General features: G+C 42.0%; 1 protein-coding gene across 2 annotated transcripts in view; it reads left to right on the top strand.

The window, feature by feature from the left end:
- HS3ST5 (heparan sulfate-glucosamine 3-sulfotransferase 5) overlaps positions 1 to 24,237 on the top strand; it is a 306,981-nt gene that overhangs the window by 126,816 nt on the left and 155,928 nt on the right. For both annotated transcript variants that reach the window (XM_075063432.1, XM_075063433.1), the window contains exon 2: positions 8,913 to 9,114. The gene's annotated coding sequence lies outside the window, so the exon portion shown is untranslated. The remainder of the gene's footprint in view (positions 1 to 8,912; positions 9,115 to 24,237) is intronic.

Raw genomic sequence — 24,237 nt, 5'->3', positions numbered from 1 at the left:
GACAGAATGCCACAGGTAGGAGATGTCAAGTTGTGGACAGATTATTTTCAAATCCCTTTGTTCTGACTAGCACAGGTCAAAAAAATGGGGGGAGGAGGAGATCATGGAAAAAATCCAAAATTTTAAAGATGTTCCCATTTTCCAGGGTTTCAAACTGACTTTTTTTTTAAAATCTTCATTTTTCTTAGATAAGAACATTACCTACTTTTTTAAGAGCTGAAAATTTTAATTCCCAGAATTTTAATGATTATTCATCAATATTTATTTTATCATTTTAAGAAGTCATAAACATAAAAAACTGGACGTTAAATAGTTTTTCATGAAAACTTTCCTGTATCAAAAAAGATTTTTTTTCAATGAAAGAACCTTTTTTACTTAGGGGGAAAAAAAAAACTGACCAGCTCTAGTTTTGTCTCTAGTTCGTGATCAGAACTGTAAAAGTAATCATTGGGTCTAATTCTGACATCTCACTAGTTTTAAAGTGATCTCATTCTACTGAACATAGTGGTTGTACACTGAAATAGTTGAAAGTAGAATCAGGCTTACTCTGGACATAGGATGTTATATGAAAAATTCATTAGCAATGTCTCTTTAATGGGCTTAATTAAAATGTGCTCTTGGGAGTAGCCTGTATAGTTCACTAAGCCTGATTTTGAACTCACATACACCTGGATGAATCGAGAGTAATTCTGTTGAAGTCAGTGCAGTTACACCTCTGTAAATCTGGTGAGAGATCAGAATAAGGTATGGTATCTCTATAAAGCAATAGTGAAACATTTCAACAGAGATTGTCATGCCTTCGTATCTCTGCAAGAAATAAATCAAAGCTGATATTTTAGGTAGATGAATACAAGAAATGGTGTCCAACTTTAATTAGCCAGTGCTGGGTTAATGAATGTAATGTGACAGGAGAATACTATGAAACTTCAGCCTATCTGTCTGCAACTGGAATAGATACTTTGGCTCCATAAAGGAACAAAGTTTTACGAATCTGCGGTTAGAGTAATTATGGTTGACAGTATTTGGCCAGATATGAGATCACAACAAAAGCAAACTGGAGGTAGAAACGATTGTGCTAACTCAAACATGGCTGTTACACAGTACAGAGCAATACTTTTGGGGAAAAAAACAGGAAACAGCCAGGGCCGCTGCAAGGATGTTTCATGCCCTAGGTGAAACTTCCACTTTGCGCCCTCCCCCCAAGCCCCCACCCTGAGGCACCCCCCCTTACTTGCTTCAGGCGGCCCTCCCCTCGCTCCCCTGCCCCAGCTTCCTAGGCGGTGACAGGGGAGGCTGAAGATCCAGCCGCCGTGGTCGCTGCCAAAGAAAATGGCACCTCCCAAATCCTAGTGTCCTCGGCGACCACCTAGGTCATCTAAATGGTTACACCGGCCCTGGAAATGGCTAGTTAACTACCATGGGTGTAACTTATTTGTGATCTCAGTGGCCAGGAGCTTTTTAGAGACAGAAGACAAGTGAGGCAATATCTTTTATTGGATCAACTTCTTTTGGTGAGAGGGAGACAAACTTTGGAACTCTTCTTCTGTGTAAGCTCCAAAGCCGGTCTCTCTCACCAACAGATCCAATAAAAGGTATTACTTCACCCACCTTGTCTCTCTAATATCCTGGGACTGACATGGCTACATCAAACTACATACAGGAGGTTTTAGTTCATATTGCAGTTCAGAAAATTTTGTTTAGAATGCTAAGGACACTGAGTAGTTAGTGATAAACTAATTCCATTTGTTAATGTACTAAGCAAACAGTACATAATGCACCCACAATGCTACCTCATGTACCTGGTAGTTCTTTTTTGAAATTCCTGACATGCCAATGGAAAACACCAATGCCACCAACAAGTATTACCATAGCAAAGGTTTTCTGTAGCAGTCAATAGGAGAGTAGTTAATACATAAGTGGTTGAGCTCAAAAGATGGAGTTTTGCTTTAGAGTGAATAGAATTGTCTGACCCCATGAGGTTCTAGATAGGATTAGGTTCTACTATCTGCCTTCATGAGAAATGTAGTAAAGCCTTTCTCAGTTAGCCTTTCTCAGTGAAGCCTTTCTTCACTCTGACCAGATGTGAAGCTGCGGAAATGAAGGCTAAAAGAAATAAAATAAACAGAGAAATTAGAGTTGGAAAAGGAGTATTTCATCAGTATTAGAGTCTTCTGTAAGGTAAATTTTTTAATGTTTCCTTCAGTCTACGAAACATTCAGTCTATGAAAGAGATAGGAACAGGAGGTGAAGGTTAACATTAAGCTGCCCTGGAGTTCTCAAACTGAAAAATAAAAAAAAGTTATTTCTTTTAGGTTTTCCTATACTGCTGAGGTTCAGGGTTTGAGGCTGCAGGAACCTGGATGCTCATGGCATGGGAGCAAAGAGGCCCGCTTATACAAGTTCTGTAACTTATCTTTTTAGCCTCCAGACTGTAAGATTTGGTAAGATGGGCTCGGTTGAATGAGTAGCTGATATTTATCTTTATGCGTCTCCAGAGGCAAAATGTGAACAGCCCATGCATATAACAGTAAATACAAATATGATCCTCTGTGCACAGCCTAGAAAGCATTTAGGAAGTATGACTATGTGGGTGAAATCACTTGTTATGGATCCTACAATAAGGACTACATTTTTAAATGTAAATTGCATTCTCAAAATACTTCGGGCCAGATTGTCAGTTTGCAATCAAGCCTCAGTAAGGGGCAGTGTGGTAGCGTGCGTGGGTGAGTCACTGTCTCTTCTGATCTGCCCATTGCTCCAGGGAGGGAGTAAACTGAAAAAGTTCTGTATTTGCTGCAGTGTAATGTCAACACATTGGTGTAACTAGGCTGCCAGGCATGTTGTAGGTAGTGGAGTCAAGATTCCACTCACTCCCTGTCTGTCCTGCTGCTTCCTCCCTCCCCCTGCCTGCATGAGACGAACACATAGCAGCCCTATGGCACATGCTTCCCCCCACATGTAGGAGACAGTGTTTTTTTTTCAGTTTTTTCATTTTCATTTTCCTTTCTCTGTTTCTTTACAAGAATGAGAAAATTAGGCTTCTTCCACTTACACAATATTCAGGTCACACACTTAAATCAAGGAAGTTAGGAAATGCAAATATTAAATTTTCTGCAGGAGCTTTAAGGTAACCGTGTTGTATGTACACAGGGACAGATTCTGAGATCCTTACTTGCACTAAGCAGTACCCTATAGAACGAGCCATCCTATTGAAATGAGTGGGACTAATAGTGAAATAATCCAGGTGCCATTCAGCATAACGAAGGATGACAAAATCCAGCCCATAGTATTGTCTAGTCTAGTCTTGTTTTTTTCTTAAATGCATGCTTTAGTACAGTAGAACCTCACTAATTCACACTGACTTGGAGACTCTCGGCAATCTGTAAGTGAACAAAAATATGTAATGTTCATTTATTTGGACAACTATTGGAGTTTCAATTTCTGATATTTTATAATGTACTCGCCCATATTCTATATTAAGATTTCATTCTTAGTAATATAGTAACTTACTGTGGGACTCTGCTTGTGTTTATTTTATGAGAACATGTGGAAGACTGCCCCATTTGTGTGAATTATAAAGTATATAGATTAGCAAAGTGCAGTTAGCAAACTTTTACTGTATATTGCTGTAACTGGGCCTGATCTTCCATTTGACCCACTGAAATCAGTGGCAAAACTGACTTTAGTGGGACAAGACTGAGCCTTGTATTTCTAAATATGTAAGTACAGTTCAGTCATCAGTCTCCTGCTTGCTTGAATTTTGGATTGTTTTACATTCACTTTGGCCCTTGAATCAAAATTTAATTTAGAAACTGAAATTAATTTATCCAAACCTCAAATCAGCAGAAGGTTTCACATGTTCCTGAGACATATGGATAATCAATTTACCTGTACATAATACATAGCTTATACAGCATATGTGATGTTCTTAATGGGACACTATTTCACTTACCATACAGTAAATGTGATTCTTTGAGATGTGTTATGCACATATATTCCACTCTTGGTGTACACATGGCCCTATGTGCACAAGATCTTTCTTTGGCCAGCAGTGTGTAGGGTGAAGATGTGGCCCTATAGATGTCCTTACACCTCCCCATCTAAGGGCATAAAAGGTGAAGTGAGTCCTACCATCCCTCAATTCTTTTGCCAGTATCGAATCCCAGAAAACTCTGTCGTAGCAGAGAACAAGGGTGAGTTGTGGAATTCATGTGAACAGATCAAAAAATCATACTTCCTGTAGGGTAAGTAGCCATTCTTTCTTCTTTGAGTGAATGTCCATATGGACTCCAGTATTGGAAATGAGCAAATAATGGTCAGTTTCCTTGGAGATGGGTACTAGGAGTCCTACTTAAACAATGACAGCAGGACAGCCCTACCAAAATGGACATTCCATCTGGAAGCCTCTAGTGATGATTGTATAAATGTGTAGACTGAGCTCTACATGGCTACGCTACAAATTTCAGAAATAGGAACATTCTTCAAACAGGCAGCAGAGGCTGCTTATGCGCTACTGCAATGAGCTCTAATGTGGATAGTTGGTTCTAACCTTGCTGGCTGGTAACATGTTCTTATGCAGTGGGAGACCAATTCTGATAATCTCTGAGGCTACTGCCTGAAGCTTAACCCTCTCTGCAAATGTCATGAATAGCCCAGGTGTGCTCCGGAATGGTTTTGTCCTGTCAGCTTTGTAAATCTATCTAATAGAGATTTTTCTGTTTTGAGAGCTGTCATGAACTTCAGCAGAACAGCTTCAGCACAACCCAGGCTTCCTATACCCTGGGCTCAGGTAAATACTGCCACCACTAAGCTTTGCACTTGGAAATTTTATACCATGTCACAGTCACTCTGGTCCCTTATTCCAGTGACCCTGTCCCCAGGACTGGGTGTTACCTAGGAAAGCTAACTAGTAACAAAGAAACATTAATACTAACACCATGTGGAGAGGCAGGTTCCATCTCACTGCTGTAAGAAAGAGTTGAGGGATGGTTGGGGCTGCTCTACGTTTCATGTTCCTTGGTTAGGTTGTGTATGAGGGCATCTAGGGCACAGGTGTGATACCAAAGGACACTGCTAGCCAAAATCATGCATCTGCGGTGCAAGAGTGGAATCCATGTAGTTGGTCACTCATATCTTTTGTATTTCTTGAATTTAAAAATAAATTAAATATACAGCCTTCATTCTTCATTAACAGGAGGTTTATTTTTTCATGTAATAGGTACTCATTTTGATTGTTACAAATACGTTGTTTATTTTTACTTACATATATCAATATGCTTCTGCATACCTTTCAGATGCTGAATTGTGGCTCTTATTGATGTAATATATTGTCATGATAGCATGTCTCTAAATTTCACTATTTCAGAACTGCATGTCCAGTTTTCCTACATATCACATGAGATGTGAATACCCTTCGTCCAGTGCTTTCCATTCCCTTCTCCATCTCCGAGATGAAATAATAACAACACAACCTTTTGTATTCTTTGCTACCAGTTTACATAGAACCTTGTCCTTTTTTGATTCTCAACATATACCTTGTATGTGATGAGATAAGACCCTCAGGGCCACATCCTGTGGTTTAGCACACCTGGTTCTCTTATCATCCCCTTGTCTCACATATGTGTAGTGGCCTACCAAATTCATGGTCCATTTTGGTCAATTTCACGGTAATAGGATTTTTTAAATAATAAATTTCATGGTTTTAGATACTTAAATCTGAAATTTCATGGTATTGTAATTGGGGGTGGTCCTGACCCAACATGGGATTGTGGATGGGAGGTCGCAAGGCTATTGTTGGGGCTCGCAGTACTGCCACCATTACTTCTGTGCTGCTGCCTTCAGAGCTGGGCAGCTGGAGAGTGGTGGCTGCTGGCTGGGCACCCAGCTCTGAAGGCAGCGCCACTGCCAGCCGTAGCACAGAAGTAAAGGTAGCAATACCATACCATGTCACCCTCACTTCTGCACTGCTGCTGGCAGTGACCCTGCCTTCAGAGGTGGGATCCAGCCAGCAAGCTGCCGCTCTCCAGCAGCCCAACTCTGTGAAATCTGATCTCCCCTAAATAGCCAGATTTCATGGAGAAGATCAGATTTCATGGTCTGTGATGCATTTTTCACAGCCGTGAATTTGCCAGGACCCTACATGTATGTAGTTCAAATACTGTTTGGGGTCTGATTCTGTGCTCTTTATCTGTAGTCTGTGTATAGCTATTGTTGAAATCAATGTGAATCATTATTTCTGGGTAATCTTCATTAGTCTGAGTTGAATTTACCTCTTGTCTTCTAGCCCATTTCTAGATGTGAACATGTGTATTAACTTCCATTAGTGTTCAATAACAAGTTTTCACAAAAGCAATAAGTCTCCACAAAGCAATAAATGAAATGGGTTTTATTAGATGTTTATTCTGAAACATTTACAGTGTGGAAAAAACAGAGCTTTTGGGACATTAACACTCTAATGCATGAGATTCAATTAGTATATCCGTATAATATATGGCCTTGTGTCCTTTTTCATTGATTTGCCTACATTTTTAAAATGCTCAATCTGAAACCATTTATCTGCTGAATTATTAATAAATAAATATTTCTGATGAAAAAAGACATTTAATATTGTAAGCCATATATCAAATAAACAATAGCATAACAGCCAGAAATAAACTATTATATATCCATGTGTAAGTGATTTATGTAGCATAGATAAAAGGATTTTAATAAACACTTTTCATTGCAAATAAAAGATGGAGAATAGCTCACCGAGTGGTGTTCTGTTGTCCATTGCTTCCTGGGTTCTAATCTGTATTTTTCCAGTATCAGATTCAGAGATTTCTGTGTTGCACCAACTGAGGACAGTTTACATAAAATCAATTAGTCTGTTATTTTTTGTTTGTAGTGACAAAAGCCAATGGTATTTCTTGGGTGCTGTTAGGTTCCTCTGCCCAGAAGGATGAAAGGAACTCTAGCAGACACACACTTCTTGATGTTGCTGTAACAATGCCTTTCAATTTAACTTTTGTTCTGAACTCAGAACTTTTTCTTCCCTGACAACAGGGCCAGCGCTACCATTTAGGCAGCCTAGGCAATTGCCTAGGGAGCCAGGATTATTCGGGGGGAGGCATTTTGCCGGGGTGGCGGCAGGCAGCTCCGGTTGACCTGCCCCAGACATGCCTGCGGAGGGTCAGTTGGTCCGCGTCAGCTCCACCGGAGCCACGGACCAACGGACCCTCTGCAGGAATGACTGCGGTAGCTCCACCGGAGCCGCTGGATCAGCGTGGGGGGCGGCGAAATGGCCGTGTGCCTAGGGCACAAGAAACCCTAGCACCGGTCCTGCCTGACAGGCTCATTGTTTTGGCAGCTGACGTTGGCATTGATGGTTTTTGAGGGCTTTGCTGTATTCCAGAGCACATGGGGCTTGATTTGCTTTGAAAGAAAGTGGCTCTGTTCATGCCCAAAGCTAGGAATGGTAATATAGGGGTTGCAATTAGATACCATATTCATATTCACATCTGTGTTGCAGTTCTTGGATATGGATGCCTGGCTACGTTTATAAATATGTATGATTTATTGAGGAGAGAACAGAAAAAGACAAGGATAGTCAAACAACCCCCTGTATGTTTTATCAGCCTTTACTCTAGATAAGCATCTGACATGGTAATCCCATTATAAATGCTGGGTTCTTTTCTAGGAGTTATACAATGGCTAAAAAAACACTCTTTCTGGCTAGTGTTCAGTGCAGAAGGCAACACACACAGGCATAGTCAGAAGGAGGTGCCTCCCTCTGCATTGGATTCAGTCATGAGCCCTCTCCTGGAGCTGGGTGCCTAAGCCAAACAGACAAAAAAAAAAGAAGTGGAGCTTCCCCTCCTCCCTCACTGTACCCTATAGCCCAGTGGTTAGAACACTCAATCAGGACGTGTGAGACCTAGGTTTAGATTGCCGGCTCTGCCTGGTTTGGAGCAGGGACTTGTACACAAGCCTTCTGTATCCCAGGAGAGTGTCCTAGCTGCTGGGCTATGTGGTATTGGAGAGGGGAGGGGAGCTCTCTCAATCTTTTCTGTTAGAGCTGTTTTACTTTGTGTAAAGTACTGAAATATTACATGGATCAGGGACTGCAACCCAGTTAACCTCTTTCCTACCCCTGAGGTGAGTGCTCTAACCACTGGGAAGTAGAGTCATTCTCGCTCTCTCTGGCTAAGTTACTATTTAAGTATTTCATACAAAATGCAACAGCTCCTACAGCAGAGACTGAGAACAGCCCAAATACCTTATAGCCTAGTGGCTAGGGTATGCCCCTGACATAGAGGAGACTTGGGTTCAAGTTCTATTTCCCCATTAGGCAGAGGAGGAGTTTGAACCTCAGTGCCTAAATAATGTATTCTAATAGTGGCCTAGTGTGTAAAAGAGGGCGCTGCCATCTCAGTGCAGGGTCTAATCCAGTAGGCATGCTTTTAGGTGGCCTCTGAAAATGCCTGCCAGGCTGGGCTTCATAGGTGGGAATCTGAGGGTGCCTAGTTTGTGAAGGCTACCAGAGTTTAGGTAGAGTTAGGCACTAAGCAGCTTGACTTAATTGGCTTTGTGCTGTCCACACTTAGATTTTTAGGGCACTTTATTAGTTGGAAACTTAGGTGCCCAGGGAATGCAGGCACACCCAGGGTTAGCTGGCAGCTGAGCAGGTTTTTTGAGGAGCTAAAGTTTGGACTTAGACACCTGAAGTGGTAGCTAGGTACTTAAATTGCTTTGGTAGATCTTAGATTTCTGTGTTTCAATAGAACATCTGAGATTTTTTTAAAGGGAGCGTTTGGTTGTTCTAAATAGTAACTCTGTGATGGAGTGCGCTTTGTTGTAAAGTATTTGTTCTCAGATTTGAACAGTAATCTTTCTTTTCAGAATTTTGCAAATAGCTTTTTTCTGTTTTCCAGAGTCAACAAGTTGCATACCATTGCAGCAGAGATGTCTGATTTTTCCATCTGAATATCTGGAATTGCTTTATCACTTCATTAGTCTCATTAATAAGCACTGAAGACTTCTGGGTATTGAAGACAGATGAATTAAATCCTCTTTGAATGTTCTTGATCTAAAGTAGATGTATTGGATTCTCTGGATGTGCATAAGGACACCAAGGTTGGTGAACGCTCTAAAAGCCTGAAGTTTCCGAATTTAATGTAACCATTACTAATATAGAGTATATTAGTTATATACAATCGTAATTAATATTCAGCATGTAAATATTTGAGAACATTGAAAAATCTAGCCAGATTTATGTTGCCACAAAACACAGTGAACCAAATTTACCACTAGGTTAAGCAGGTATTCCTTCATTAGATTAAATGGGACTCCACATACTCACTGAGCAATGAATTTGGTCCATATAGATAATGTGAGATATCAAACTTCAATGAAAAATTGGCCACACTTCTCCCAAATGGAAGTACGTTATCTGTACAATAAGCTAGCCAAAGTACAGAGAAAACAATTAAATGTGGTAGAAGAACTGAATTCATTATGAATTTCATTTATTCATTTCTCTGGAAGCTCTTTGATGATAATCAGAATTTAATTAAATATGTGTACAATACATGAATTCTAGATGATCAACATCCAATTCAGGAAATCATCCCTATTCTGGACAGCACTTTAACTCATGTTCAAGTGCAATCCTGATTACAGATGGAATTAGGTATGTGTTTAAGTGCCTTTCTGAATAGGTCCCTCAGTTGCTTAGAACAATTCAATTTAGCTTTTTTCCAACCCAGCTGCAGAGAATCATAGAAATAAAAAAGTCCTATTTGATCAAGTTTTCCATCTCCCTGCCTGTGCAGGACTGGTCCATACAAGTGCCTTGTCCAGGCCAGTTTATGTATTCCAAACAATGGAGCTTCCATTTCTTCCCTTGGAGAACAATTGAGGTAGGTCAGGATGAAAGTGTATTGGCAGGGTTTGAGCAAACCATCACAGACACATTCCTACCTATTCAGTCGGTTCAGCTGCTATCTAATTTGTAAATAACAGTATGAAATATATGTGGAAGAATCTACATCTGTAAACACTAACCAGTTAGCTCTTCATGTGTGCATGAAAATGACTATTTGTGGGATCCTGGAGTAGCAATAGGTACATATGCATCCTTGCAGGGCCAAACAGTAATGAGCTACTTAAATCTTTCATGGTGCTCCCAGCACAAGTCATAATATCATAAATAAAGGACAATTAAATTCCACAGCAGTTTTCCACTGAACTGGAAACACTGCTGAACGTAACAGATGATTCTGTAGATGATTCTGACCTTGACTGTGTCTATGATTGCCATCACCTTTTTTCCTTCTTTTGCAGAAAGTTCTGTAGGAATTTTCGGCAAAATTGTTTTCTCCAACTTCAGATAAAAATGCTCGATGGACCACAATCTATTTTCCCTGGCTATTTTTCTAAATAAATAATTTTTGAGAATTATATCTGTTCTTCTTCTTCTCCATATGCTGTTACAATGGTTAGGGGGAGGCATATTGATTGATAAAGATATAGCTCAAACTTAGCTTTGTGATGACATTGTAAACTATATGGATTGAGCTTTCCTTTCATTGCAGATGATATCACCAGGCTTCCTCAACTGAATTACAGCCTTGTAATCAATCTTTCTGTCTGTTACTTTGTCTATGACTACTGCATGCATACTGCATATCCATGCTCTGTATGTAAAGATGCGCAGAAAATAGGAGACAGAAAACAAGCACTCCTTTGTCAAAAGAGAGTGCATCCCATTGGCAGTAATTGCCTATTCCAAATATAAAAATAAATGGAGAAATATAAAAATTTGACCAAGTTCAAAGTATACTTCCAGTCCTGTTCTAATGAAGTCAGAGTTTTGTTATTGTGTTCAATGGCAGCAGGATGAAGTGTGTATATAAATATTAGTATCAGTTTCGGGAAGAGAAGGGAGAGGATTGCAACATTTTGCAAAAGTCCTTCTCTTCCCTCCCTACCCTTTTTAATTAAGATTTTGTCATTTTTTTTGAAACTCGATGTTGCCTAGTTCTATAACTGGTTATAAAAACAACCATTTAAAAATACCGTAGTTAAAATTGGGGGGAGGGGTGAAATTTAACATTCAGCAAGCTCTAATATAGAACTTTAAAGCTGATTATTTGATACAAATATTCATGATGACTATCATAGCTTGTTGACTGGCAGATTGTTTTGCAATCTGTAAATGATTGTAGTCTCCCATGAGAATTCTCTCATGCTAAAGGGGACTAAAGATGAGGGACTCTGAGTTCCTTGTCATAGAGACTTGTCCCTAGCTGTCCCAAACTTTATATCAGGTTGTGAGGCCAGAATCTAAACTCTGGAGTCTGTTGGGGGTCCACTCTGGAGACAGAAGGAAAGAGCAGCAGACTGTTAAGCCTTAGATTTTTTTTTCATAGAGTCTATCACACTCATATGAATGTTTGCAGAAAACTAGTCAAGGATTGTGGAGAACATCCAAATGAAATTGCAGTTTCTAGTCAAACAAGAGGTTTGTGAATACTTTTTTGTGTAGTATTTGCCCAGCTCTATTCTGCAGTATGTGGTGCCCTGGCATTTCTAGCCTCTAATCTTTCATATCTATCAAACTATTCATTTTTTGTTTAATCCTGGTGTTGTCTCTCTGGCAAAAATCTCACTGAAGTGAATGAGAATCTTCCCTAAGTAAGGAATAGGTAAGGACTTTAAGATTTGACCCAATATCAGGAACCACCAAATTAATCTGATTAGTTATTTGCGTGATGAAATGGTCTTTCTTCGTTCAATACCTGCACAGAAGAGGGGAGGGAAAAAAGCCAAATGGCATTAGTCCAAGGCATTCTACAGTGTGCAGGGTGCAGACACAGGCAAAATCCCTAGAGTGTTGGGGCCAGCATGATCCCCAGCACCCAACCACTACCTCTCCTGTGGAAAGGTGTAGTGCACAACCTTCTATGATGTCAGTCAACAGCAGGCTTGTGAGAGGTGCCACTCCAAGGCTGGACACATCTCTTTTATTTTTATTTTTTTTAGGGACTCGAGCACTATTGTCCACATCAATTGTCCCCTTTCCTGTTCACCCTTCAAAGCATTTGCCTTGGTCCATACCCTCATGAACAAAGGATGGGCAGGAAGATGATCTCTATGCTTGCCTCCCCTTCCCTTGCACACCAATGCGGAAATCATTGCAGTTTGCCCCACCGCATGTATTACTTGAAGAAAGTAACAGAAAACAATTGTTAGACAATTTCAATTCTCTCCAAAGCTTACTAATCCTCAGGCTTTTTTACTTATACCCTCTCTCATTATTCTCTTAGCTAAAGGATTTGACTGGATAAAACTATTTTCCACGCTTTTGTTGGTGTTCATTTTCTTTCTCTTCGCCAGTTCATGGTCTTTTTCTTTATTTATATGATCTTTCCAATACACTATTGCCATATATATATTTGGGATTACATTTTCCCTTTATACAGACTAAAACACTCTTGCAAACATTCAACTTATTTCAATGTCAAGGCAATAATTTAACAAGGAAGTTTATGATAAGCTTCACATGTACCACCTATTAAATAATGAAGACCATGGGGGGAATCCCAAACAAATTCTATGTAGTGTTGTTTTAGCTTTGTAGATCCCAGAATATTACAGAGGTAAGGTGGATGAGGTAATATCCTTTATTGGACCAACTTCTGTTAGTGAGAGGGAGACAAGCTTTTGAGCTTACGTAGAGCTCTTCTTCAGACAATAGTGTATTAAAAAGATCACATAAATAAAGAAAAAGACCACGAACTGGTGAACAGCCAGGTCTCTGAAAAAGACCCCTGTGTAAGCTCTAAAACTTGTCTCTCTCACCAGCAGAAGTTGGTCCAATAAAAGATTTTTACCTCACCCACTTTGTGCCTCAAACAAATTCTAGTCTTTTTTCCCTAACTATCAATAAAATGTGGACATCAAACAGTTTTCACTTAAAAAGGAATGATAAGCAGCTTTCACTGTCTTGGTAATTTAACCATATATGATTTTAAAGTTCTTTGATTTAAAGAAATGTGGAAATTTTCACTTGGTTTTAAAAAACAAACAAACGGCATTGTAAACAGCAGGACACAATTTCAGACTATTTGCTGTCAAGAGGTTACTGCTGAGCAAAATGCTCATTCAATTTAGGAATGCAGATTATAATAATTTTCCTATCTCCCTCACAGCAGGATTCCTGCCATCATTTTGCAGACTCATAAGTTGCAGCGCAATGTAACTAGCTAACTTCACTTCCAGGTAACACACACTTCAAGCAGATTCTCATTAGCTCAACATAGTTATAATGCAAAGCTGCTTTGTTTCACCAAGTGAAATGGGATACACTTAAATTACCTCATCTAATGTAATACTCGTTTTCAATACATGCAAAGTGGTTTATTATGGCAAAGCATGTAGAGCATGAAAATTGGTGGGAAGGGGGAAACTTGGTTTTTGGACAACGTCTCAAGAAGGAGTCATTTTATACCACTTCTATTTAAAGAAGCAGAACACAGAAAAAAGCAAAGAGAGAAATAATCTGTCTAGAAAAATGCAAATTTAATACATTAACCTTTCTAACATACCACAAGAAAATTATTAAATAGAAAGTTATACTCTGAATATTGTCCTTTCCATGTAAGTAAAATGAAAATGTTTAAAAATGTCAGTTGGCCAAAATTCACTGGAGAAAGAAACATTTTTTATTTTTCTATTATCTGTACTGAGATGTGGGCTTGTGGTAGTGCTAAGACTGTCTTATTGTGCATTAAGTTTCCACTTACTAGTACCATTAATTCAGGTTGTTCCTGGATATACTAGTTCACAAGGATTTTTTGTTCTTTCAGTCACTGAGGAGAATATTTTTTTGTTTTTGTTTTTCTCACAACACTGAATGCATCTGGCCTGGTCTTGCAGTCCTTCCACACAAAAACTGAATCCAACAGAACCCAGAGAACAGTGGTGGGTAAATTGCTCCTCCTCCCCATTAGCTGCTACCTGCAGCATCCCACAGATGATCCATGATTTCGCCCCCCTCCCCTCCACTGTTTATTTTTTTTTTCAATCCTTACAGGAGACTGCTTGGAAAGAGGGTGAATGCTTCTGTAGATTCTGTATGTAATTTTCCATAGATTAAATCAGAGCCGTCACAATATGTAGAGGAGAACAGCTCCTGGAAGAACCTCTAGCTCAGACTGATCATATTAGTTAGAGAAATGCTTGTTTCCTGATTCAGCAAGGCTTAGGTATATGCCTAGCTTTAAGCATATATCCTCAATTATACTATGTGCATACATAAAATTGGGTACATGCTTAAGAACCTTGCTGAATTGTGGCCTCAGAATGAGCACTAGAACTCTTGTCCCCAGGATTTAAATTCTTATAGATTATATCCCAGAGTCCCCCTCCCTGCCACCTCTCTCCATACACACATTCCAATTCAAGGCTTCAGCTGCAGTGGGTGGTCTCCGGCCTTTCACCCCATGAGGAGAGGTGTGATGGGGCTTGGAGTTTCAGCTCCCTGGGACCCTGAAGATCCCCTGAAACCAGCTCGTGGTCCCCGCTAGGAGATTAAAAATATTTACTAGAGCTCTGCTTCAGACAGCTATGGCTGAATCCCCTTCCACTAAAGATATCTGAGCCTTGTTCAGCAAAGTAATGTGAAGTCTTGCAGTCTTTTCAGCTTTTTGTTAAGCCTAAATAATGAGGTAGCAACACTGGTGAATAAAGCCTTCTTCCACTATAGCTCACTAGGCAGTTTCATCATTTTCTCCCAGAGGAGGATCTAGGCTCAGTGAACTATGCGTTCTCCACACGGGATCATTGCAATTCACTATAACTAGAGCTGAAGGTGGATATCAGCTAGAGACTCCAGCTTTTACACATAGCACCCCACCCCCTCCATAAGACAGGATATTGTCAATTAGTTCCTGACTATTGGCTTTGGAGAACAGGACCAATGTCCAGTTGCCATTTATTCACTGAGCCTGAATGGATCTCAACCTGTCTATATCCTTATTTGTCATATGCATAGGCAGCTCCGCTCCTGAGACAACATATTTTACAGAGCTAGGATGAAGCATATGACAACTAGAGATGTAAGAACATTTGCTGTGGGGGATTGGTTATAAAAGAAGCTTCCAGGGGAAATCAGACTAATGCAGAGTCTGACCATCTTCTGAGTACAGTACCAGAGCCCCTTTTTATAAGGTATTTTGGCATAACTGGCATGATGTTGATTTGTTCCTATATTGATATGTATGTTCCCCAAGCAGAGCCTTCTTTACCTGGGAGGAGAAGAGCAGGTGACTCAATGAAATCATTTAGAGACCTCACCATACAGATGTAATTTACCCAGGAAGTCTTAGCTATAGTGACGAATGCTCTAGAAAACTGATACATGGTTAGGAAAGTTGGATTGAGTATGCATAAGGACTTAGATCTTGCCATATCATACTTTTGGGGGAGCCAGAGTTTGCCCCCTTTTGAGGAACAGACTGTATATCCTGCCTGCAAACTCTAATAAGAAACCATCTTCATGGAGGACCAGTGTCTACACAGCTGTTCTGCCTCTCATCCTGTGCACAGTCCCTTGCAGAATGGCTCCACTGAACACAAGAATACCTCCAGACCCCTTGGAGTGAATGGGTGAAGGACATTTTGAAGACACAGCTATCTCCCTGATAGTGTCCAAGAGGCCTGTGCAGAATAAGGCCATGTCTACACTGCAAGCTTCAGTCGATGCAGGTTATGTCAGCATAAAGCTGCTGTAGTTAGTATATCACTTGTGCACATGCATACTTGGCTACTCGCTTTGGTGCTGCATGTAATAACCAGAAGTGCTGATGTTGATGCACAGTACAGTGCTCCATGGATTGGTATCCCAGTATGCAGACTGTCACTGTCCAGCACACTGTCTTTTGGGTAGTTTTGGTAATGCAGGGTGGGAAGAAATGAGTCCTGCAGGGGTGACTGGGAGCAAGGTGTCAACTTCCCAGCATTCAGCTGTCTTAAACCCATAATATCATTTATAGCCATAATTTTTGCATGTTTTTAAAATATCCCATGAATCCATGTGGCCCTCCTCACTGTCTGCCACCTCTGATGGAAGCATGGAGCCTGCACAGCTCTGTACTATTGTCATAAGCATTGCATGATCCTCTTGTATTTGCAGAGCCATAAGAAGAACCAAATTAGTGCAGAACATGATGATTTCTTGGTGGATGGATTGCTGTGGGAAATAGTGAGAACAAATGCAAGATTGTTGCTAACACTCGCGGAGCAGCTGGAGATGGTGGAGCACTAACTCTGGCTCAACAAACAAGCACTGACTTGTAGGATTGCATCATAATGCAGGCTTAGGATGACTAGCAGTGGCTGCAGAACTTCTGGATGCACAAGGCATGAGGCTGGATCTGTGTGCTGCACTCACCCAGGCCCTCGCGCTCAGGGACACCAAAATTAAAGCTGCACTGACAGTGGAGAAGCAAGTGGTGATTGCACTGTGGAAACTTGCAATTCTCGATTGCTACTGGTCAGTGGGAAAAAGCTTTTGGAATAAGAAAAGCCATTGTGTAGCCATTGTTATGCAAGTGTTCAGGGCCATCAATTGTCTCCTACTGTGCAGAACTGTGACTCAGCAACATGCAAAATTTGCATAAATGGGGTTCCTGAACTGTGGTGGAGCGATGGATGGCCCTCTTTTGGCACCAAACCACCTTGCTACACAGTACATCCACAGAAAGGGTTACTATTCTGTGGTTATGCACATGATGGTGAATCACTAGGGATGCTTCACCAACATCCATGTTGTCTGGTCAGGAAAGGGGCATGAGGCTTGGATCTTTAATAACACAGGGCTATTCAGAAAGCTACAAGCAGGGACTTCCTTTCCCAACTATGGATTACGATTGGCAATGTTGAAATGCCAATAAGTGATTGTGGGAGACCCCTCCTACCCCTTGGTCCACTGGCTCATGAAGCGATACACCAGCCACCTCGACAGCACCAAGGAAAAATTCGATTACTAGCTCAGCAGGTGTAGAATGACAGTTGAATGCCCTTTTGTCAGACTGAAGGGATGCTGGTGGTGTTTACTCTCAAGATTAGCAGGTTAGTAGTGATTGGACTCTAACATAGTGAATGCCAGTGACAATGAGGTGGGATCTCAGGCTAAAATAGGGAAGGAACACGTTGAAAAATATCTAGAAAAGTTAGATATCTTCAAGTCACCAGGGCCTGATGAAATACATCCTAGAACACTCAAAGAACTGACTGAGGAGATATCTGAGCCATTAGTGATTATCTTTGAAAAGTCATGAAAGACGGGAGAGATTCCAGAAGACTGAAAAAGGGCAAAAACAGTGCCAATCTATATAAAGGGAAGTAAGGACAACCTGGGAATTACTGACTGGTAGCTTAACTTCAGTACCCAGAAAGATAATGCAGCAAATAATTAAGCAATCAATTTGCAAACACCTAGGAGATAATGTTTAAAGTAACAGTCAGCATGGATTTGTCTAGAACAAATCATGTCAAAACAACCTAGTAGCTTTCTCTGACAGGGTAACAAGCCTTGTGGATGGGGGGAAATGGTAGATATGGTATAATTTGACTTTAGTAAGGCTTTTGATACTGTCTTGCATGACTTTCTCATAAACAAACTAGAGAAATACAACCTAGTTGGAGCTATTATAAGGTGGGTGCATAACTGGTTGGAAACCCGTTCCCAGAGAGTTATCAGTGGTTCACAGTCAATCTGGAAGAGCATATCAAATGGGGTCCTGCAAGGATCCGTTCTGGATCTGGTTCTGTTCAATATCTTCATTAATGATTTAGATAATGGCATGCAGAGTACACTTATAAAGTTTATAAATGATACCAAACTGGGAGGAGTTGCAAGTGCTTTGGAGGATAGGATTAAAATTCAAGAGTATCTGGAGAAATGGTCTGAAGTAAATAGGATTAAATTCAATAAAGATAAATGCAAAGTATTCCTCTTAGTAAGGAACAATCAATTGCTCACCTACAAAATGGGAAATGACTGCTTAGGAAGGAGTTCTGCAGAAAGGGGTCTGGGAGTCATAGTGGATCACAGGCTAAATATGACTGAACAGTATAACAGTATAGCAATTCTTCCACTGTACTCCACACTGACATGGCCTCAACTGAAGTATTGTGTCCAGTTCTGGGCACCACATTTCAGGAAAGATGTGAACCAATTGGAGAATATCCAGAGAACTGCAACAAAAATGATGAAAGATCTAGAAAACATGACTTATAAGAGAAGATTGAAAAAACTGTGTTTGTTTAGTCTGGAGAAGAGAAAACTGAGAGGGGACATGGAAACAGTTTTCAAATGTATAAAAGGCTGTTACAAGGAAAAGAGAGAAAAGTTATTCTCATTAACCTTTGAGGATAAGACAAGAAACAATGAGCTTAAAGTTCCAGCAAGGGTAATTTAGGTTGGACATTAGGAAAAATTTCCTAACTGTCAAGGTGGTTAAGCACTGAAATATATTGCCTAGGGAGGTTCTGGCATCATTGGAGATCTTTAAGAGCAGATTAGACAAATATCTGTCAGAGATGATCTAGATGATACTTAGACCTGCCTTGAGTGCAAGGGACTGGACTAGATGGCCTCTTGAGGTCCTTTCCAGTCCTATGAGTCTATGATTTTAAGACTGGATCTCAGTGAAAAAAAAATCCTAATTCTTATAGCTGCCTGCTGCTTATAGCTGCCTGCTGCATCCTGCATAATATCTCTGAAGCAAAGGGGGAGAAGATGCCACCGGGGTGGAGGGCAAGAAACTGTCTGAGTTTGAACAGCTAGACACAGGGGCTATTAGAAGAGCTCAACATGGAGCTATGTGACTTAGGGACTCTTTGAAAGAGCACCTTAACAGTGAGACACAGTAGTGCGTTGTGGTGTACTGTGCTGTACCTTACCTTATGGTCTTGTGGCTGTTAGGAATTGCATGGTACTTAGCGTATGTCTATAAATATAATATTGTCAATGCACATATTAATTTTGTGGTGCTTGCTCTACCTTTATGATTATTACAGAGTGTTTGTCACTGGTCCTATGAGTTGTTACACTGTATAGTAACAAGTGGGTGCTTTCTAAATGCTAGGCACTTTGTAGCATATGTTGTGAACTAATAAAGAAGAATTATTTTCCAGATAAAATAATTTTATTCAGTAACCTGTGAGGGGAAATCACCTGTGCAATTTAAAAGCAACTACATTAAACACTAACATATATTTATGGAACAGAACTTAACAAGGGGAAAGAACATTCATGTCCATTTACCGGCACATACAGCAACCATGGCTCTCACAGATCAGTGTATGTACAGCTACGGTACACCCTTAATGTGCTATAGGGTGGAGTGGTAGAGGTAGGGATGCCAGCCCCTGTTGCCGTGTGGTATGTTGAGGTAGGGTGGAGGAAGGTACTACAATGGAGTTCTTCATGGACTGCAAATGGAGGCAAGCCTGTGATTGTTGAATCTGTAGGTCCACAAGAGTCTGCAGCATCTGTTTTTGCTGCTAGAGAAGCCCCATTGTATCCTTGGTGCATCTCACTCTCCTTTTCCTACTGGGACTCCTGGGCCTTTCTCCTCTCTGTTCTTTCCTTCTTCAGATAGTCTGCAATAAGCACTGCAGCATCTGCAGCACTGGGTTGCAGATTTCATGGAGCATGTCATCCTGAGTCAGCGGTGCCGGAACAATTTGTATAGTGGGAGTGCTGAGAGCTATTGAACCAAACTGTAAATCCTGTATATGATGGAATCCATTTCAAGCCAGGAGGTGTGGTAACATCCCCTGCACCCATAGTTCCAACACCTATGTCCCGAGTCCTTTTCTTTTTCCTCCTTAGGCATTCCATAGGTGTGGAGAGGGAACTCCCTCAAGGCTGCAGTGGCTGCCGATAAAACAAAGATACTATTGCCAGTATATTCACAATGGAAAGCAGAACTTAAGATGAAGAACTCCCTTCCCTTGCTCCCTTAAAGTTTTAATTAAGACATGCTTATTGACATTTCTGCTTTGGAGTGCTTGTGCACAGCACCAGCCATAGTGAATATTGCCCACCTGGGGTGAGGGAAATCAGAGAATTGCTCAGTTGCATGAAACTATGGATGTAGGGCAATAGCACTGGATACTGGCACTGGTTTCCACAGGATATCTCACTCCTGACGGTAGCAAAGGCAGAGAAAGCACAGCTACTGCTGGCATCCCAAAGCCACCCAGACCCATATGCCAGTAGTCTGTGTACTGCAATAGTGCCTGCCGAAGTTATCACCAACTGACATGGGAAAGTGTTCTACCATGGAGGAAGAAATAGGAATGGCAGCCTTTGAAACCTTTGGGAGAGGATTGCAGAGGACCTCCATGGAAGTTTCATCAAGATCTTTCAGGAGAATTCAAGGAACGGTCCTGTGTACATAAACAAATTGCTCCACGTGGCTCCACCTGCCTAACTCTACAGGAGAATGAAAAGCAGATAATACTAATCTCCTTGATGTACCTCTACCTCTTCTAGTACAAGTAAACTAATGAAAAGCTAATAACCATGTCCTATTTGGGGTACCATCAGTACATCATTATAATGAGAAATACAATTACACACTTACCCAAGGTTCCTTCCTCTCTGTTGGGCTCACCCAGTCTCAAATGTCTGGACTATGGTGGAGTCTCAAACTGGTCCTGGCTCATGCCATAGCTGGACCCCCCTTCCTGCCATGTCTCCCATACTCCTCCCATTCATCTTCACTGTTCACACCCGGTGGCTCAGGCTAATCAGAGGTATATACGGTGGTATGGGGGTGGGGAGTCTCCACGAAGTATGAAGTGCAGCTCATTGTAAAAGCAGAAGGTCTGTGGCTTGGCACTGGATCAACTATTGGCCTCCTGGCACTCTGGTATGCCTGACATAGTTCTTTCATTTTCATGCAGCACTGCTGTTAGTCTTTCAAAATCCTTCTTCTGCATTCCCCGATGCAATCTGCATTTCTATGGCTGGTCAGTAGCTTGCTTGCACAGTCTATTCTCCCTACAGGCTCAGGGAGACCCAGTATCTCTGGTTTGTTTCAAGCTGGAGCATGCCTGGAGCCTGGATCCAGCATGAACAGCTGGGCACTTGCACACACCAATGGAGATCTGTTAGATGTGCTCACCAAGATGGACAATCAGGAAAAGGCATTTCAGAAATTCATGGGGCTTTAACGGTGTGGGGACCTTCAGGTCTCTGTGACCCCTGGACAATGCAGTTCACAACTGTGACCAGAATGGTCAGTGTCAAGCACTGTGGGACAGCTATTGGAGGGCTATTAGGGTCAACATAAGTAATGCAAAGTCTACACTTGCGCTGTGTCAACCTCAGTATATTGACCATGGCTCAATGCCATCCAAAGAGGTGGTGCTACTGCATTGCTGTAATAGGGTCCTTACATTGGTGGAAGACCAATTTAAGGGTAGACACGTGCACAGCTAGGTTGATGCAAGGTGACTTACATTGACCTAACTTTGTAGTGTAGACCAGGCCTAGAATTAAATGATCTTCTAAATGGTCTCTCCATACAGAGCACATACACAATCCCTTGGAGCACTTCTAGATGGTTCTGCAGACCAGAATGTGAACTCAGTAGGACATCTTCATTTCTGTGTCTGTACTATCTGCCATTTACATTTTAAGAATGTCTCAGCAAAAAATTGAATTTCTATCATTACCTGACCTGCTTGGCTTACAAATGATTGAATACTGTAGATTTTGGTATTTATTAGAAAACCTTCTGTCCCAAAGGTAGGTATTTTCAGGATGATGTAGAGGTATTACATTTATTTCACCATGTGCAGCTCATTCACCTTGATTGGAACCACACATCTACCAATTTATCTTTTATTCCTGTTCCATTCTAACTTCTCTGCATATTCTCACATACTGTTCATAGCAGCATTCACCCTTTTAGGTCAGAAGGGACTATTATGATCATCTAGTCTGACCCGCTAAACTCAGGCCACAGAATCTCACCCACCTACTCCTGTATCAAACATGTGTCTGAGTTATTGAAGTCCTGAAATCATGGTTTAAATACTTCAAGGTGCAGCGAATCTTCCGGCAAGTGACCCGTGCCCCACACTGCAGAGGAAGACAAAAAAAAACCCAGGGCTTCTGCCAAACTGCCCTAGAGGAAAATTCCTTCCCGACCCCAAATATGGCGATCAGCTAAACCCTGAGCATGTGGACAAGACTCACCAGCCAAAGAATTCTCTGTAGTAACTCAGATCCCACCCCATCTAACATCCCATCACAAGCAATTGGGCATATTTACTGTTAGTAGTCAAAGATGAATTAATTGCCAAAATCCCATTATACCATCTCCTCCATAAATGTATCAAGCTTAGTCTTGAAGCCAGATATGTCTTTTGCCCCCACTACTCCCCTTGGAAGGCTGCTCCAGAACTTCACTCCTCTAATCCAGGGGTCGGCAACCTTTCAGAAGTGGTGTGCCAAGTCTTCATTTATTCACTCTAATTTAAGGTTTCGCGTGCCGGTCATACATTTTAATGTTTTTCAGAAGGTCTCTCTCTACAAGTTTGTATCTTATATAACTAAACTAGTGTTGTATTCATTTAAAATTAAATTAAAATGTTGATCTTACGCCACCGACCCACTCAGCCTGCTGCTGGTCTGGGGTTCTGTTCACCTAGGCCGACAGTGGGTTGAGTGGGGCCTGCGGCCGGGACCCCAGCTGGGAAGGGTCTGGCAGCTAGAACCCCAGACCAGCAGCAGGCTGTGTGGGGCTGGTGGCCGGGACCCCAGACCGGCAGTGGGCTGAGTGGCAAAACTCACTGCCACTCAGGGGTTCCATCCTCTGGCTCCTGCCAGCCGGGATACCGGCTGCTGGACCCACTCAGCCCTCTGCCGGTCTGGGGTCTGGGCCCTGCCCACATACAGTGGGTACCTACCTTCTCCCTGATTCTGGCCCATTCGCTTCCTCTCTCTGCACTGAACTAAGAGTTGGAGTGGACCGAGCACAGGGCTGGGGGTGAAGGGTCTGGCCAGGAGCTAAAATGAAGGAGGGGGCTCAGGGTGGGGGGCAGGAGGTTTGGGTGTGGGGGCACTTACCTGGTCTGAGGGGGGCAGGTGGGAATGTGAGTGAGGGTGCAGGGGCTCCCGTTTGGTGCTCAGGGTGGGGGTGGGGATGTGCAGGGTGCATGGGATGTGGGGGGTGCAAGAGTCAGGGCAGAGGACTAGGGGCATGTGAGGGGGGGTGCAGGTGTCAGGGTAGGGGGGCTGGGTATGTGTGGTGGTGCCAGTCAGGGCCAGGGTCATGGCGGGGTCCAGGAGTCAACAGAGGGCTGGGTGGTACAGGGCTCAGAGCAGGGGCCTGGGGGTGTGCAGGGCTCAGGGCAAAGGGCTGGGTGACTACATCCCCCAGAACCCCCAACCCCCCCCCTGCTCCTTGTCCCGATTACCCCCTCCTGGGAGTCCACCCCCTATCTAAGCCTCCCTGCCCCTTATCTCCTGACTGCCCCCCCTAGGACCCTACCCCCTACCTGTCCCCTGACTGCCTCAACCCTTATCCACACTCCCACACCCAGACAGACCCCCTGGACTCCCATGCCTATCTAATCCCTCCCTGCCCCGTGACAGGATCCCCAGAACTCTGGACCCATACACTCCCCCACCCACTCCCTGCCTGTCCCAACCCCTCTCCACAGTTTTCCATTCCTTTATTCTAGTAGCCTTCCAGACTGTCCAGTTGAGATATCCTTCTAAAAATGAGAGCACAAATGACACAGTATTCAGATAAGGTCTCACCAGTCCTTGTATAACCGATACCATACACCTCTCCTTATCTCTACTGTAATAGCTCCTGATGATTCCCAAGATGTTACCTTTTTAATGGCCATATCATATGTGGCTCATAGTCCATCTGTGATTAGCCAATAGTCAAGGTCCTTACTCCTCTTACTATACTCCAACTGATACCTCCCATCTCATAACAATAAGTCTTGTTATTTAATCCCTAAATGCATGCTTGCACTTTCACATTAAATTTCCATACTTACTTACTCCAGTTACAAGTCATCCAGATCTCCTGTTAATGATATCCTGGTCTCTTTGTATTGGCAATCCTCCTGCTTGTGTTAATCTGCAAACTTTTCAGCACAGTCCCATTTTTGTGCCAAGGCAGTTAATCAAAAGATTAAATAAAATTGTCC

Source organism: Chelonoidis abingdonii, chromosome 3, assembly GCF_003597395.2.
Source record: "Chelonoidis abingdonii isolate Lonesome George chromosome 3, CheloAbing_2.0, whole genome shotgun sequence".
NCBI lineage: Eukaryota > Metazoa > Chordata > Testudines > Testudinidae > Chelonoidis > Chelonoidis abingdonii.
This window is presented reverse-complemented; position numbering and strand designations above follow the sequence as displayed.